At 48.2% G+C, this 13,643-nt stretch overlaps 5 non-coding genes across 5 annotated transcripts; all 5 read right to left on the bottom strand.

The window, feature by feature from the left end:
- Positions 1-1,487: 1,487 nt before the first annotated feature.
- On the bottom strand, positions 1,488-1,606 carry LOC144206949 (5S ribosomal RNA). Its single transcript, XR_013328508.1, has one exon. It is a non-coding gene; the product is annotated as a 5S ribosomal RNA (ribosomal RNA).
- A 2,373-nt stretch (positions 1,607-3,979) lies between these two features.
- Positions 3,980-4,098, bottom strand: LOC144206948 (5S ribosomal RNA). The gene has a single exon (XR_013328507.1). It is a non-coding gene; the product is annotated as a 5S ribosomal RNA (ribosomal RNA).
- Positions 4,099-6,471: 2,373 nt separating this feature from the next.
- On the bottom strand, positions 6,472-6,590 carry LOC144206947 (5S ribosomal RNA). The gene has a single exon (XR_013328506.1). It is a non-coding gene; the product is annotated as a 5S ribosomal RNA (ribosomal RNA).
- A 2,373-nt stretch (positions 6,591-8,963) lies between these two features.
- On the bottom strand, positions 8,964-9,082 carry LOC144206946 (5S ribosomal RNA). Its single transcript, XR_013328505.1, has one exon. It is a non-coding gene; the product is annotated as a 5S ribosomal RNA (ribosomal RNA).
- Positions 9,083-11,455: 2,373 nt separating this feature from the next.
- LOC144206944 (5S ribosomal RNA) lies at positions 11,456-11,574 on the bottom strand. The gene has a single exon (XR_013328503.1). It is a non-coding gene; the product is annotated as a 5S ribosomal RNA (ribosomal RNA).
- Positions 11,575-13,643: the final 2,069 nt, after the last annotated feature.

Raw genomic sequence — 13,643 nt, 5'->3', positions numbered from 1 at the left:
TTATTACTACCATATTTTTGCACTAGACAGAAATACAAGTACACAAGTAAAATTACCAAGAAGGCTATTTATTAAATATTACAGCTATAAGCATGTGAAAAGTGTTGGGGCTGTTTTGGCTTCAGGAGCAGGCACAGAAAGAAGTAGACCAATTTCAGAAATTCAGTTTATTGCCAAACTGCAGAATGGGAAGTGATATAAAAATATAAAAAGTCACAGAAGGGATTTTGTGTCGTGCTCATGCAAGTTCAGAGCCCTGATGGCTAATAGAGTCAGGGGACTCTCCTAAGACAAATTCAGGGACTTTTAGTCTTGTTGTATTCAGAGATATTGGGTGAATCACAAAGTAGAGATCAATTTCTGTAAATTTAGAATGAAATAGTTGTTCAAACGATTAAGTAAGTGATTAATATGGGTCGGAAAGCAACAAGGAAGATGGGTTTGTTATCGGACTGAAGAATGGAGATCGGAGGGTTGCTAAATGTGGGTTATGTGCGGATGCGTAGTGTGGGGAGCTGCCTGTGTCTGCCACGATCGGTGGAGAGGCATAGTTTCTGTACCAATTTGAAGGCTATCTGAAGGGTTTGATGAGGGTAGAAGGGGAATTGTTGAAGAAAAGATTTTAGTAAGTGAATATAAAATAGTTTTGGAAGCATGAAGAAACGATTATTGCAAGTGAATAGAAAAGAACGTGTAGATAAAGCAGCTGTAGGTGTTCAGAGAGTTGACTTGAGTAGAGTAGAGTGAAGTTAAAATATTTTTTGTGTTGAGTGTTCCTGTAGAAAATAGCTCTTATCTTAAGTAAACATCGTCTTCTTGGTGGGGGTGAGATCAGTCAATAGGAATTCAGCCAGTAAATTTAGCTATCTTTGGGTGGTGAGCAACATAGGGATAATTTGAAGTAAAAATATTTGGTTGTTGATGATATCAAAGAAGAAAATGACAATGCAAAATGGCATTCATGCAAATATTTAGGTAAAGTGTAACTGGCTGGTTTAGAAAAAATAATTAATTTAGGATAGTCATGATTTCCCTAAGACGGAAGAGGCATACAATGTGTTCAGTGCACAGAAAACATTCCGGATTGCATAAACTTCAATTGATGTCAATCAAATGACGTCGACCTATTTCTTTTGGAAATTATTATTGCTGATAGGACAGCAAAAGGTGATTAGCTGCCAAGAAGCCCAGACTTGGGATGGCGCTCTTCATCAGTGATGAAAATTTGGAGACCACTGCACGTATAAGACTCACTCACTGGCCATTCAGAGAGAGCTGCAAGGACAACAGACTGTGAGCGGTTCACGCTGTTTGAGCTCTCCCCATTTCTGCAGTCTGGTAATAAACGTATATCCTGTAAATTGCTCTCACTCTTTCTCAAACCTGCTCCCTAGGTTGTTTTTCAGACCTATCAGTCGACTATTAAACGATTGAATGTGTGCGCTTTCTCTCTTTCATTTACACCGACCCCCAGAAAAAAATAAAAAAGCTTACAGCACCTGGTATTCCCAGGCGGTCTCCCATCCAAGTACTAACCAGGCCCGACCCTGCTTAGCTTCCGAGATCGGACGAGATCGGGCGTATTCAGGGTAGTATGGCCGTAAGCCGAGAGGCCGTCTCAAACATAGCTATTTAAAAGTTCCAAGACCTCACTTGACAGACTCATCCAGCATGCAGTCTCCAAAAGCAATCATCAAAGTCGCCCCTCTTTGGCGACCAATATAGAGCATTCACAAGGTATAACGGCTGTCTAGTCTAATTAAACACTCCAGATTGTCCATAGGTATCCGTGTGTGCAAATCATTGTTTGTCTAGGTGTGCCCTTCTACTGGCTAGCAGCCACTTCAGGGAGAAACTGTCTCACCTGCTGTGGACACAACTCGCAAGGCAATGAACGACGCAAGCGCGGAAACGAGGCAAACGGGGACATATCCCTTCGAGATTCTGAACATGGATTTCATCGAAGCGAACCAAAGTGGCACATGCAAGTACTGTCTTGTGATCATCGACACACTTACCAAGTGGGTCGAGATGTGCCCATCCAAGAAAGCCGACGCCTTGGCAGTCGCAAAAGCCATATGCAAAAGGATCATTCCAAGCCATGGAATACCAACCAGTCATTTGGAGTGATAATGGTGATCGCTCCGTGAGCCACGTGGTCCAAACTCTGGGACGGCATCTTGGAGTCAACCTGAAAGATCGTTGCGCATGCCGCCCCCAAAGTGCTGGACTCGTTGAAGGAACCAATGGAGCGGTCAAACTCAAGACTCAGAAATACCACGGAAGACACGGGAAAACCACGGCTAGGAAGCCTGAGCCTGGTAGAAACAGACATGAGAATCATTCCAACAGCACAGGGATGCACACCATTTGAGGCAGTGGAGGGCAGAGCCTTCCACCTACCTATGTGGGAAAAAGATCCGGATGGTAGAAGAGAAAGGAGAAACAGATCCTGCCCTCAATCAGTGGTTATGCAAAATGTTCCAAGAAAGAACTGTCTGTAATAAATGCAAATGATCTGCCGACATCTTCTCTGTCTCCCACACAGGAGGTCCTGTCCCCAGGCGACCCGGTACTCGTCAAGGTGATAGAAAGAAAGTGCTGGTCTTCTCCATGTGGGGGCGGACCTCACCGCGTGATCCTGACCGCTAACTTCACCAAGTTGGCCACCGCCGTCAAAGCTGATGAACGATTGTTGGAGCTCACGACCATGATCCAGTGTGGGGCTCGGATGTCCCCCTCGAACACAAACACTGGTCAGTCTCCTCCAAAATCCTGATGGCTCTGTTCCCCTGGGTAAGAACAGCAAAGAACACCCCCCAGACCCGGAACATCTGGAGGCCAGCCATTGACTAGGGATTCCAGGCCCACGTCAACGCATCAGTCCGGCTGCCGAGAGGCCCTAGGCGCCATGGCCCAGGAGACTCATGCTGCACCTTCATCCCTGCCAAAGCATCCTACTCAGTCAATGATGCCCTACAAACTATGAAGAACATACGGAGCGCTATGACAAGAGAGCCGGTTCCACAACGAGGATGGCTTGCCTGGTTCCTCTCGGGCTCATGGATACAGACTCTTTTGAAAGCCCTGGTACCGTTCGTAACTGTTATTGCTCACGTGCTTGTTATCCGGACCTGTTGTTTGCCCTGCTTCTTTGATCAAACGTACCATTGATGCCACAGTCGAACACACCATGATTGTTGAAACCCAGCTAGTGCCATTTCGTATACACATGCCACAATCCATGTCCCAATCAGAACCTGGTGTTGTGCTACTGTCTGACAATGATAAATATGTCTTTCCTACTCTGACACACCAGGCCATGAGGCGATCCTCCCGAGCGGGAGGTCAAAGGAGGAATCATCCCTCAAATAAACGAGGGTCTTTCGCCCACTCCTGGTCGGTCTAAACTCCAGTTCGAAGTCATTTGTGAAGAATTTGGTTCAAAAGTAGCGTCGCTAACGAACGAGGTTCCAATGTATTTATACTCACAAGAGGTGGGAATAGTAAGATTATATCAGCTTTGGTGAGCATAAAAGCATCGTCCTCATACAAACTGTGAATGGCTGACATGTCAGCATAAACACTCAACAGTCTGACTGATCAATCAATCTTAGTCTTGTGATTGAGTTGACATGTCAGTGTCAGACACTGATCAGTTACTTTTTGCCCTGCAAATGACTAAAAGGTATCCGTCCAAAGTCCGGCTGACAACGGTCAGTTTTGCCTGCACGTATAAGACTCACTCACTGGCCATTCAGAGAGAGCTGCAAGGACAACAGACTGTGAGCGGTTCACGCTGTTTGAGCTCTCCCCATTTCTGCAGTCTGGTAATAAACGTATATCCTGTAAATTGCTCTCACTCTTTCTCAAACCTGCTCCCTAGGTTGTTTTTCAGACCTATCAGTCGACTATTAAACGATTGAATGTGTGCGCTTTCTCTCTTTCATTTACACCGACCCCCAGAAAAAAATAAAAAAGCTTACAGCACCTGGTATTCCCAGGCGGTCTCCCATCCAAGTACTAACCAGGCCCGACCCTGCTTAGCTTCCGAGATCGGACGAGATCGGGCGTATTCAGGGTAGTATGGCCGTAAGCCGAGTGGACGTCTCAAACATAGCTATTTAAAAGTTCCAAGACCTCACTTGACAGACTCATCCAGCATGCAGTCTCCAAAAGCAATCATCAAAGTCGCCCCTCTTTGGCGACCAATATAGAGCATTCACAAGGTATAACGGCTGTCTAGTCTAATTAAACACTCCAGATTGTCCATAGGTATCCGTGTGTGCAAATCATTGTTTGTCTAGGTGTGCCCTTCTACTGGCTAGCAGCCACTTCAGGGAGAAACTGTCTCACCTGCTGTGGACACAACTCGCAAGGCAATGAACGACGCAAGCGCGGAAACGAGGCAAACGGGGACATATCCCTTCGAGATTCTGAACATGGATTTCATCGAAGCGAACCAAAGTGGCACATGCAAGTACTGTCTTGTGATCATCGACACACTTACCAAGTGGGTCGAGATGTGCCCATCCAAGAAAGCCGACGCCTTGGCAGTCGCAAAAGCCATATGCAAAAGGATCATTCCAAGCCATGGAATACCAACCAGTCATTTGGAGTGATAATGGTGATCGCTCCGTGAGCCACGTGGTCCAAACTCTGGGACGGCATCTTGGAGTCAACCTGAAAGATCGTTGCGCATGCCGCCCCCAAAGTGCTGGACTCGTTGAAGGAACCAATGGAGCGGTCAAACTCAAGACTCAGAAATACCACGGAAGACACGGGAAAACCACGGCTAGGAAGCCTGAGCCTGGTAGAAACAGACATGAGAATCATTCCAACAGCACAGGGATGCACACCATTTGAGGCAGTGGAGGGCAGAGCCTTCCACCTACCTATGTGGGAAAAAGATCCGGATGGTAGAAGAGAAAGGAGAAACAGATCCTGCCCTCAATCAGTGGTTATGCAAAATGTTCCAAGAAAGAACTGTCTGTAATAAATGCAAATGATCTGCCGACATCTTCTCTGTCTCCCACACAGGAGGTCCTGTCCCCAGGCGACCCGGTACTCGTCAAGGTGATAGAAAGAAAGTGCTGGTCTTCTCCATGTGGGGGCGGACCTCACCGCGTGATCCTGACCGCTAACTTCACCAAGTTGGCCACCGCCGTCAAAGCTGATGAACGATTGTTGGAGCTCACGACCATGATCCAGTGTGGGGCTCGGATGTCCCCCTCGAACACAAACACTGGTCAGTCTCCTCCAAAATCCTGATGGCTCTGTTCCCCTGGGTAAGAACAGCAAAGAACACCCCCCAGACCCGGAACATCTGGAGGCCAGCCATTGACTAGGGATTCCAGGCCCACGTCAACGCATCAGTCCGGCTGCCGAGAGGCCCTAGGCGCCATGGCCCAGGAGACTCATGCTGCACCTTCATCCCTGCCAAAGCATCCTACTCAGTCAATGATGCCCTACAAACTATGAAGAACATACGGAGCGCTATGACAAGAGAGCCGGTTCCACAACGAGGATGGCTTGCCTGGTTCCTCTCGGGCTCATGGATACAGACTCTTTTGAAAGCCCTGGTACCGTTCGTAACTGTTATTGCTCACGTGCTTGTTATCCGGACCTGTTGTTTGCCCTGCTTCTTTGATCAAACGTACCATTGATGCCACAGTCGAACACACCATGATTGTTGAAACCCAGCTAGTGCCATTTCGTATACACATGCCACAATCCATGTCCCAATCAGAACCTGGTGTTGTGCTACTGTCTGACAATGATAAATATGTCTTTCCTACTCTGACACACCAGGCCATGAGGCGATCCTCCCGAGCGGGAGGTCAAAGGAGGAATCATCCCTCAAATAAACGAGGGTCTTTCGCCCACTCCTGGTCGGTCTAAACTCCAGTTCGAAGTCATTTGTGAAGAATTTGGTTCAAAAGTAGCGTCGCTAACGAACGAGGTTCCAATGTATTTATACTCACAAGAGGTGGGAATAGTAAGATTATATCAGCTTTGGTGAGCATAAAAGCATCGTCCTCATACAAACTGTGAATGGCTGACATGTCAGCATAAACACTCAACAGTCTGACTGATCAATCAATCTTAGTCTTGTGATTGAGTTGACATGTCAGTGTCAGACACTGATCAGTTACTTTTTGCCCTGCAAATGACTAAAAGGTATCCGTCCAAAGTCCGGCTGACAACGGTCAGTTTTGCCTGCACGTATAAGACTCACTCACTGGCCATTCAGAGAGAGCTGCAAGGACAACAGACTGTGAGCGGTTCACGCTGTTTGAGCTCTCCCCATTTCTGCAGTCTGGTAATAAACGTATATCCTGTAAATTGCTCTCACTCTTTCTCAAACCTGCTCCCTAGGTTGTTTTTCAGACCTATCAGTCGACTATTAAACGATTGAATGTGTGCGCTTTCTCTCTTTCATTTACACCGACCCCCAGAAAAAAATAAAAAAGCTTACAGCACCTGGTATTCCCAGGCGGTCTCCCATCCAAGTACTAACCAGGCCCGACCCTGCTTAGCTTCCGAGATCGGACGAGATCGGGCGTATTCAGGGTAGTATGGCCGTAAGCCGAGTGGACGTCTCAAACATAGCTATTTAAAAGTTCCAAGACCTCACTTGACAGACTCATCCAGCATGCAGTCTCCAAAAGCAATCATCAAAGTCGCCCCTCTTTGGCGACCAATATAGAGCATTCACAAGGTATAACGGCTGTCTAGTCTAATTAAACACTCCAGATTGTCCATAGGTATCCGTGTGTGCAAATCATTGTTTGTCTAGGTGTGCCCTTCTACTGGCTAGCAGCCACTTCAGGGAGAAACTGTCTCACCTGCTGTGGACACAACTCGCAAGGCAATGAACGACGCAAGCGCGGAAACGAGGCAAACGGGGACATATCCCTTCGAGATTCTGAACATGGATTTCATCGAAGCGAACCAAAGTGGCACATGCAAGTACTGTCTTGTGATCATCGACACACTTACCAAGTGGGTCGAGATGTGCCCATCCAAGAAAGCCGACGCCTTGGCAGTCGCAAAAGCCATATGCAAAAGGATCATTCCAAGCCATGGAATACCAACCAGTCATTTGGAGTGATAATGGTGATCGCTCCGTGAGCCACGTGGTCCAAACTCTGGGACGGCATCTTGGAGTCAACCTGAAAGATCGTTGCGCATGCCGCCCCCAAAGTGCTGGACTCGTTGAAGGAACCAATGGAGCGGTCAAACTCAAGACTCAGAAATACCACGGAAGACACGGGAAAACCACGGCTAGGAAGCCTGAGCCTGGTAGAAACAGACATGAGAATCATTCCAACAGCACAGGGATGCACACCATTTGAGGCAGTGGAGGGCAGAGCCTTCCACCTACCTATGTGGGAAAAAGATCCGGATGGTAGAAGAGAAAGGAGAAACAGATCCTGCCCTCAATCAGTGGTTATGCAAAATGTTCCAAGAAAGAACTGTCTGTAATAAATGCAAATGATCTGCCGACATCTTCTCTGTCTCCCACACAGGAGGTCCTGTCCCCAGGCGACCCGGTACTCGTCAAGGTGATAGAAAGAAAGTGCTGGTCTTCTCCATGTGGGGGCGGACCTCACCGCGTGATCCTGACCGCTAACTTCACCAAGTTGGCCACCGCCGTCAAAGCTGATGAACGATTGTTGGAGCTCACGACCATGATCCAGTGTGGGGCTCGGATGTCCCCCTCGAACACAAACACTGGTCAGTCTCCTCCAAAATCCTGATGGCTCTGTTCCCCTGGGTAAGAACAGCAAAGAACACCCCCCAGACCCGGAACATCTGGAGGCCAGCCATTGACTAGGGATTCCAGGCCCACGTCAACGCATCAGTCCGGCTGCCGAGAGGCCCTAGGCGCCATGGCCCAGGAGACTCATGCTGCACCTTCATCCCTGCCAAAGCATCCTACTCAGTCAATGATGCCCTACAAACTATGAAGAACATACGGAGCGCTATGACAAGAGAGCCGGTTCCACAACGAGGATGGCTTGCCTGGTTCCTCTCGGGCTCATGGATACAGACTCTTTTGAAAGCCCTGGTACCGTTCGTAACTGTTATTGCTCACGTGCTTGTTATCCGGACCTGTTGTTTGCCCTGCTTCTTTGATCAAACGTACCATTGATGCCACAGTCGAACACACCATGATTGTTGAAACCCAGCTAGTGCCATTTCGTATACACATGCCACAATCCATGTCCCAATCAGAACCTGGTGTTGTGCTACTGTCTGACAATGATAAATATGTCTTTCCTATTCTGACACACCAGGCCATGAGGCGATCCTCCCGAGCGGGAGGTCAAAGGAGGAATCATCCCTCAAATAAACGAGGGTCTTTCGCCCACTCCTGGTCGGTCTAAACTCCAGTTCGAAGTCATTTGTGAAGAATTTGGTTCAAAAGTAGCGTCGCTAACGAACGAGGTTCCAATGTATTTATACTCACAAGAGGTGGGAATAGTAAGATTATATCAGCTTTGGTGAGCATAAAAGCATCGTCCTCATACAAACTGTGAATGGCTGACATGTCAGCATAAACACTCAACAGTCTGACTGATCAATCAATCTTAGTCTTGTGATTGAGTTGACATGTCAGTGTCAGACACTGATCAGTTACTTTTTGCCCTGCAAATGACTAAAAGGTATCCGTCCAAAGTCCGGCTGACAACGGTCAGTTTTGCCTGCACGTATAAGACTCACTCACTGGCCATTCAGAGAGAGCTGCAAGGACAACAGACTGTGAGCGGTTCACGCTGTTTGAGCTCTCCCCATTTCTGCAGTCTGGTAATAAACGTATATCCTGTAAATTGCTCTCACTCTTTCTCAAACCTGCTCCCTAGGTTGTTTTTCAGACCTATCAGTCGACTATTAAACGATTGAATGTGTGCGCTTTCTCTCTTTCATTTACACCAACCCCCAGAAAAAAATAAAAAAGCTTACAGCACCTGGTATTCCCAGGCGGTCTCCCATCCAAGTACTAACCAGGCCCGACCCTGCTTAGCTTCCGAGATCGGACGAGATCGGGCGTATTCAGGGTAGTATGGCCGTAAGCCGAGAGGACGTCTCAAACATAGCTATTTAAAAGTTCCAAGACCTCACTTGACAGACTCATCCAGCATGCAGTCTCCAAAAGCAATCATCAAAGTCGCCCCTCTTTGGCGACCAATATAGAGCATTCACAAGGTATAACGGCTGTCTAGTCTAATTAAACACTCCAGATTGTCCATAGGTATCCGTGTGTGCAAATCATTGTTTGTCTAGGTGTGCCCTTCTACTGGCTAGCAGCCACTTCAGGGAGAAACTGTCTCACCTGCTGTGGACACAACTCGCAAGGCAATGAACGACGCAAGCGCGGAAACGAGGCAAACGGGGACATATCCCTTCGAGATTCTGAACATGGATTTCATCGAAGCGAACCAAAGTGGCACATGCAAGTACTGTCTTGTGATCATCGACACACTTACCAAGTGGGTCGAGATGTGCCCATCCAAGAAAGCCGACGCCTTGGCAGTCGCAAAAGCCATATGCAAAAGGATCATTCCAAGCCATGGAATACCAACCAGTCATTTGGAGTGATAATGGTGATCGCTCCGTGAGCCACGTGGTCCAAACTCTGGGACGGCATCTTGGAGTCAACCTGAAAGATCGTTGCGCATGCCGCCCCCAAAGTGCTGGACTCGTTGAAGGAACCAATGGAGCGGTCAAACTCAAGACTCAGAAATACCACGGAAGACACGGGAAAACCACGGCTAGGAAGCCTGAGCCTGGTAGAAACAGACATGAGAATCATTCCAACAGCACAGGGATGCACACCATTTGAGGCAGTGGAGGGCAGAGCCTTCCACCTACCTATGTGGGAAAAAGATCCGGATGGTAGAAGAGAAAGGAGAAACAGATCCTGCCCTCAATCAGTGGTTATGCAAAATGTTCCAAGAAAGAACTGTCTGTAATAAATGCAAATGATCTGCCGACATCTTCTCTGTCTCCCACACAGGAGGTCCTGTCCCCAGGCGACCCGGTACTCGTCAAGGTGATAGAAAGAAAGTGCTGGTCTTCTCCATGTGGGGGCGGACCTCACCGCGTGATCCTGACCGCTAACTTCACCAAGTTGGCCACCGCCGTCAAAGCTGATGAACGATTGTTGGAGCTCACGACCATGATCCAGTGTGGGGCTCGGATGTCCCCCTCGAACACAAACACTGGTCAGTCTCCTCCAAAATCCTGATGGCTCTGTTCCCCTGGGTAAGAACAGCAAAGAACACCCCCCAGACCCGGAACATCTGGAGGCCAGCCATTGACTAGGGATTCCAGGCCCACGTCAACGCATCAGTCCGGCTGCCGAGAGGCCCTAGGCGCCATGGCCCAGGAGACTCATGCTGCACCTTCATCCCTGCCAAAGCATCCTACTCAGTCAATGATGCCCTACAAACTATGAAGAACATACGGAGCGCTATGACAAGAGAGCCGGTTCCACAACGAGGATGGCTTGCCTGGTTCCTCTCGGGCTCATGGATACAGACTCTTTTGAAAGCCCTGGTACCGTTCGTAACTGTTATTGCTCACGTGCTTGTTATCCGGACCTGTTGTTTGCCCTGCTTCTTTGATCAAACGTACCATTGATGCCACAGTCGAACACACCATGATTGTTGAAACCCAGCTAGTGCCATTTCGTATACACATGCCACAATCCATGTCCCAATCAGAACCTGGTGTTGTGCTACTGTCTGACAATGATAAATATGTCTTTCCTATTCTGACACACCAGGCCATGAGGCGATCCTCCCGAGCGGGAGGTCAAAGGAGGAATCATCCCTCAAATAAACGAGGGTCTTTCGCCCACTCCTGGTCGGTCTAAACTCCAGTTCGAAGTCATTTGTGAAGAATTTGGTTCAAAAGTAGCGTCGCTAACGAACGAGGTTCCAATGTATTTATACTCACAAGAGGTGGGAATAGTAAGATTATATCAGCTTTGGTGAGCATAAAAGCATCGTCCTCATACAAACTGTGAATGGCTGACATGTCAGCATAAACACTCAACAGTCTGACTGATCAATCAATCTTAGTCTTGTGATTGAGTTGACATGTCAGTGTCAGACACTGATCAGTTACTTTTTGCCCTGCAAATGACTAAAAGGTATCCGTCCAAAGTCCGGCTGACAACGGTCAGTTTTGCCTGCACGTATAAGACTCACTCACTGGCCATTCAGAGAGAGCTGCAAGGACAACAGACTGTGAGCGGTTCACGCTGTTTGAGCTCTCCCCATTTCTGCAGTCTGGTAATAAACGTATATCCTGTAAATTGCTCTCACTCTTTCTCAAACCTGCTCCCTAGGTTGTTTTTCAGACCTATCAGTCGACTATTAAACGATTGAATGTGTGCGCTTTCTCTCTTTCATTTACACCGACCCCCAGAAAAAAATAAAAAAGCTTACAGCACCTGGTATTCCCAGGCGGTCTCCCATCCAAGTACTAACCAGGCCCGACCCTGCTTAGCTTCCGAGATCGGACGAGATCGGGCGTATTCAGGGTAGTATGGCCGTAAGCCGAGTGGACGTCTCAAACATAGCTATTTAAAAGTTCCAAGACCTCACTTGACAGACTCATCCAGCATGCAGTCTCCAAAAGCAATCATCAAAGTCGCCCCTCTTTGGCGACCAATATAGAGCATTCACAAGGTATAACGGCTGTCTAGTCTAATTAAACACTCCAGATTGTCCATAGGTATCCGTGTGTGCAAATCATTGTTTGTCTAGGTGTGCCCTTCTACTGGCTAGCAGCCACTTCAGGGAGAAACTGTCTCACCTGCTGTGGACACAACTCGCAAGGCAATGAACGACGCAAGCGCGGAAACGAGGCAAACGGGGACATATCCCTTCGAGATTCTGAACATGGATTTCATCGAAGCGAACCAAAGTGGCACATGCAAGTACTGTCTTGTGATCATCGACACACTTACCAAGTGGGTCGAGATGTGCCCATCCAAGAAAGCCGACGCCTTGGCAGTCGCAAAAGCCATATGCAAAAGGATCATTCCAAGCCATGGAATACCAACCAGTCATTTGGAGTGATAATGGTGATCGCTCCGTGAGCCACGTGGTCCAAACTCTGGGACGGCATCTTGGAGTCAACCTGAAAGATCGTTGCGCATGCCGCCCCCAAAGTGCTGGACTCGTTGAAGGAACCAATGGAGCGGTCAAACTCAAGACTCAGAAATACCACGGAAGACACGGGAAAACCACGGCTAGGAAGCCTGAGCCTGGTAGAAACAGACATGAGAATCATTCCAACAGCACAGGGATGCACACCATTTGAGGCAGTGGAGGGCAGAGCCTTCCACCTACCTATGTGGGAAAAAGATCCGGATGGTAGAAGAGAAAGGAGAAACAGATCCTGCCCTCAATCAGTGGTTATGCAAAATGTTCCAAGAAAGAACTGTCTGTAATAAATGCAAATGATCTGCCGACATCTTCTCTGTCTCCCACACAGGAGGTCCTGTCCCCAGGCGACCCGGTACTCGTCAAGGTGATAGAAAGAAAGTGCTGGTCTTCTCCATGTGGGGGCGGACCTCACCGCGTGATCCTGACCGCTAACTTCACCAAGTTGGCCACCGCCGTCAAAGCTGATGAACGATTGTTGGAGCTCACGACCATGATCCAGTGTGGGGCTCGGATGTCCCCCTCGAACACAAACACTGGTCAGTCTCCTCCAAAATCCTGATGGCTCTGTTCCCCTGGGTAAGAACAGCAAAGAACACCCCCCAGACCCGGAACATCTGGAGGCCAGCCATTGACTAGGGATTCCAGGCCCACGTCAACGCATCAGTCCGGCTGCCGAGAGGCCCTAGGCGCCATGGCCCAGGAGACTCATGCTGCACCTTCATCCCTGCCAAAGCATCCTACTCAGTCAATGATGCCCTACAAACTATGAAGAACATACGGAGCGCTATGACAAGAGAGCCGGTTCCACAACGAGGATGGCTTGCCTGGTTCCTCTCGGGCTCATGGATACAGACTCTTTTGAAAGCCCTGGTACCGTTCGTAACTGTTATTGCTCACGTGCTTGTTATCCGGACCTGTTGTTTGCCCTGCTTCTTTGATCAAACGTACCATTGATGCCACAGTCGAACACACCATGATTGTTGAAACCCAGCTAGTGCCATTTCGTATACACATGCCACAATCCATGTCCCAATCAGAACCTGGTGTTGTGCTACTGTCTGACAATGATAAATATGTCTTTCCTATTCTGACACACCAGGCCATGAGGCGATCCTCCCGAGCGGGAGGTCAAAGGAGGAATCATCCCTCAAATAAACGAGGGTCTTTCGCCCACTCCTGGTCGGTCTAAACTCCAGTTCGAAGTCATTTGTGAAGAATTTGGTTCAAAAGTAGCGTCGCTAACGAACGAGGTTCCAATGTATTTATACTCACAAGAGGTGGGAATAGTAAGATTATATCAGCTTTGGTGAGCATAAAAGCATCGTCCTCATACAAACTGTGAATGGCTGACATGTCAGCATAAACACTCAACAGTCTGACTGATCAATCAATCTTAGTCTTGTGATTGAGTTGACATGTCAGTGTCAGACACTGATCAGTTACTTTTTGCCCTGC

Source organism: Stigmatopora nigra, chromosome 13, assembly GCF_051989575.1.
Source record: "Stigmatopora nigra isolate UIUO_SnigA chromosome 13, RoL_Snig_1.1, whole genome shotgun sequence".
Lineage (NCBI taxonomy): Eukaryota > Metazoa > Chordata > Actinopteri > Syngnathiformes > Syngnathidae > Stigmatopora > Stigmatopora nigra.
Note: the sequence above shows the minus strand (reverse complement) of the source record. Positions and strands in the feature narration are given on the sequence as shown.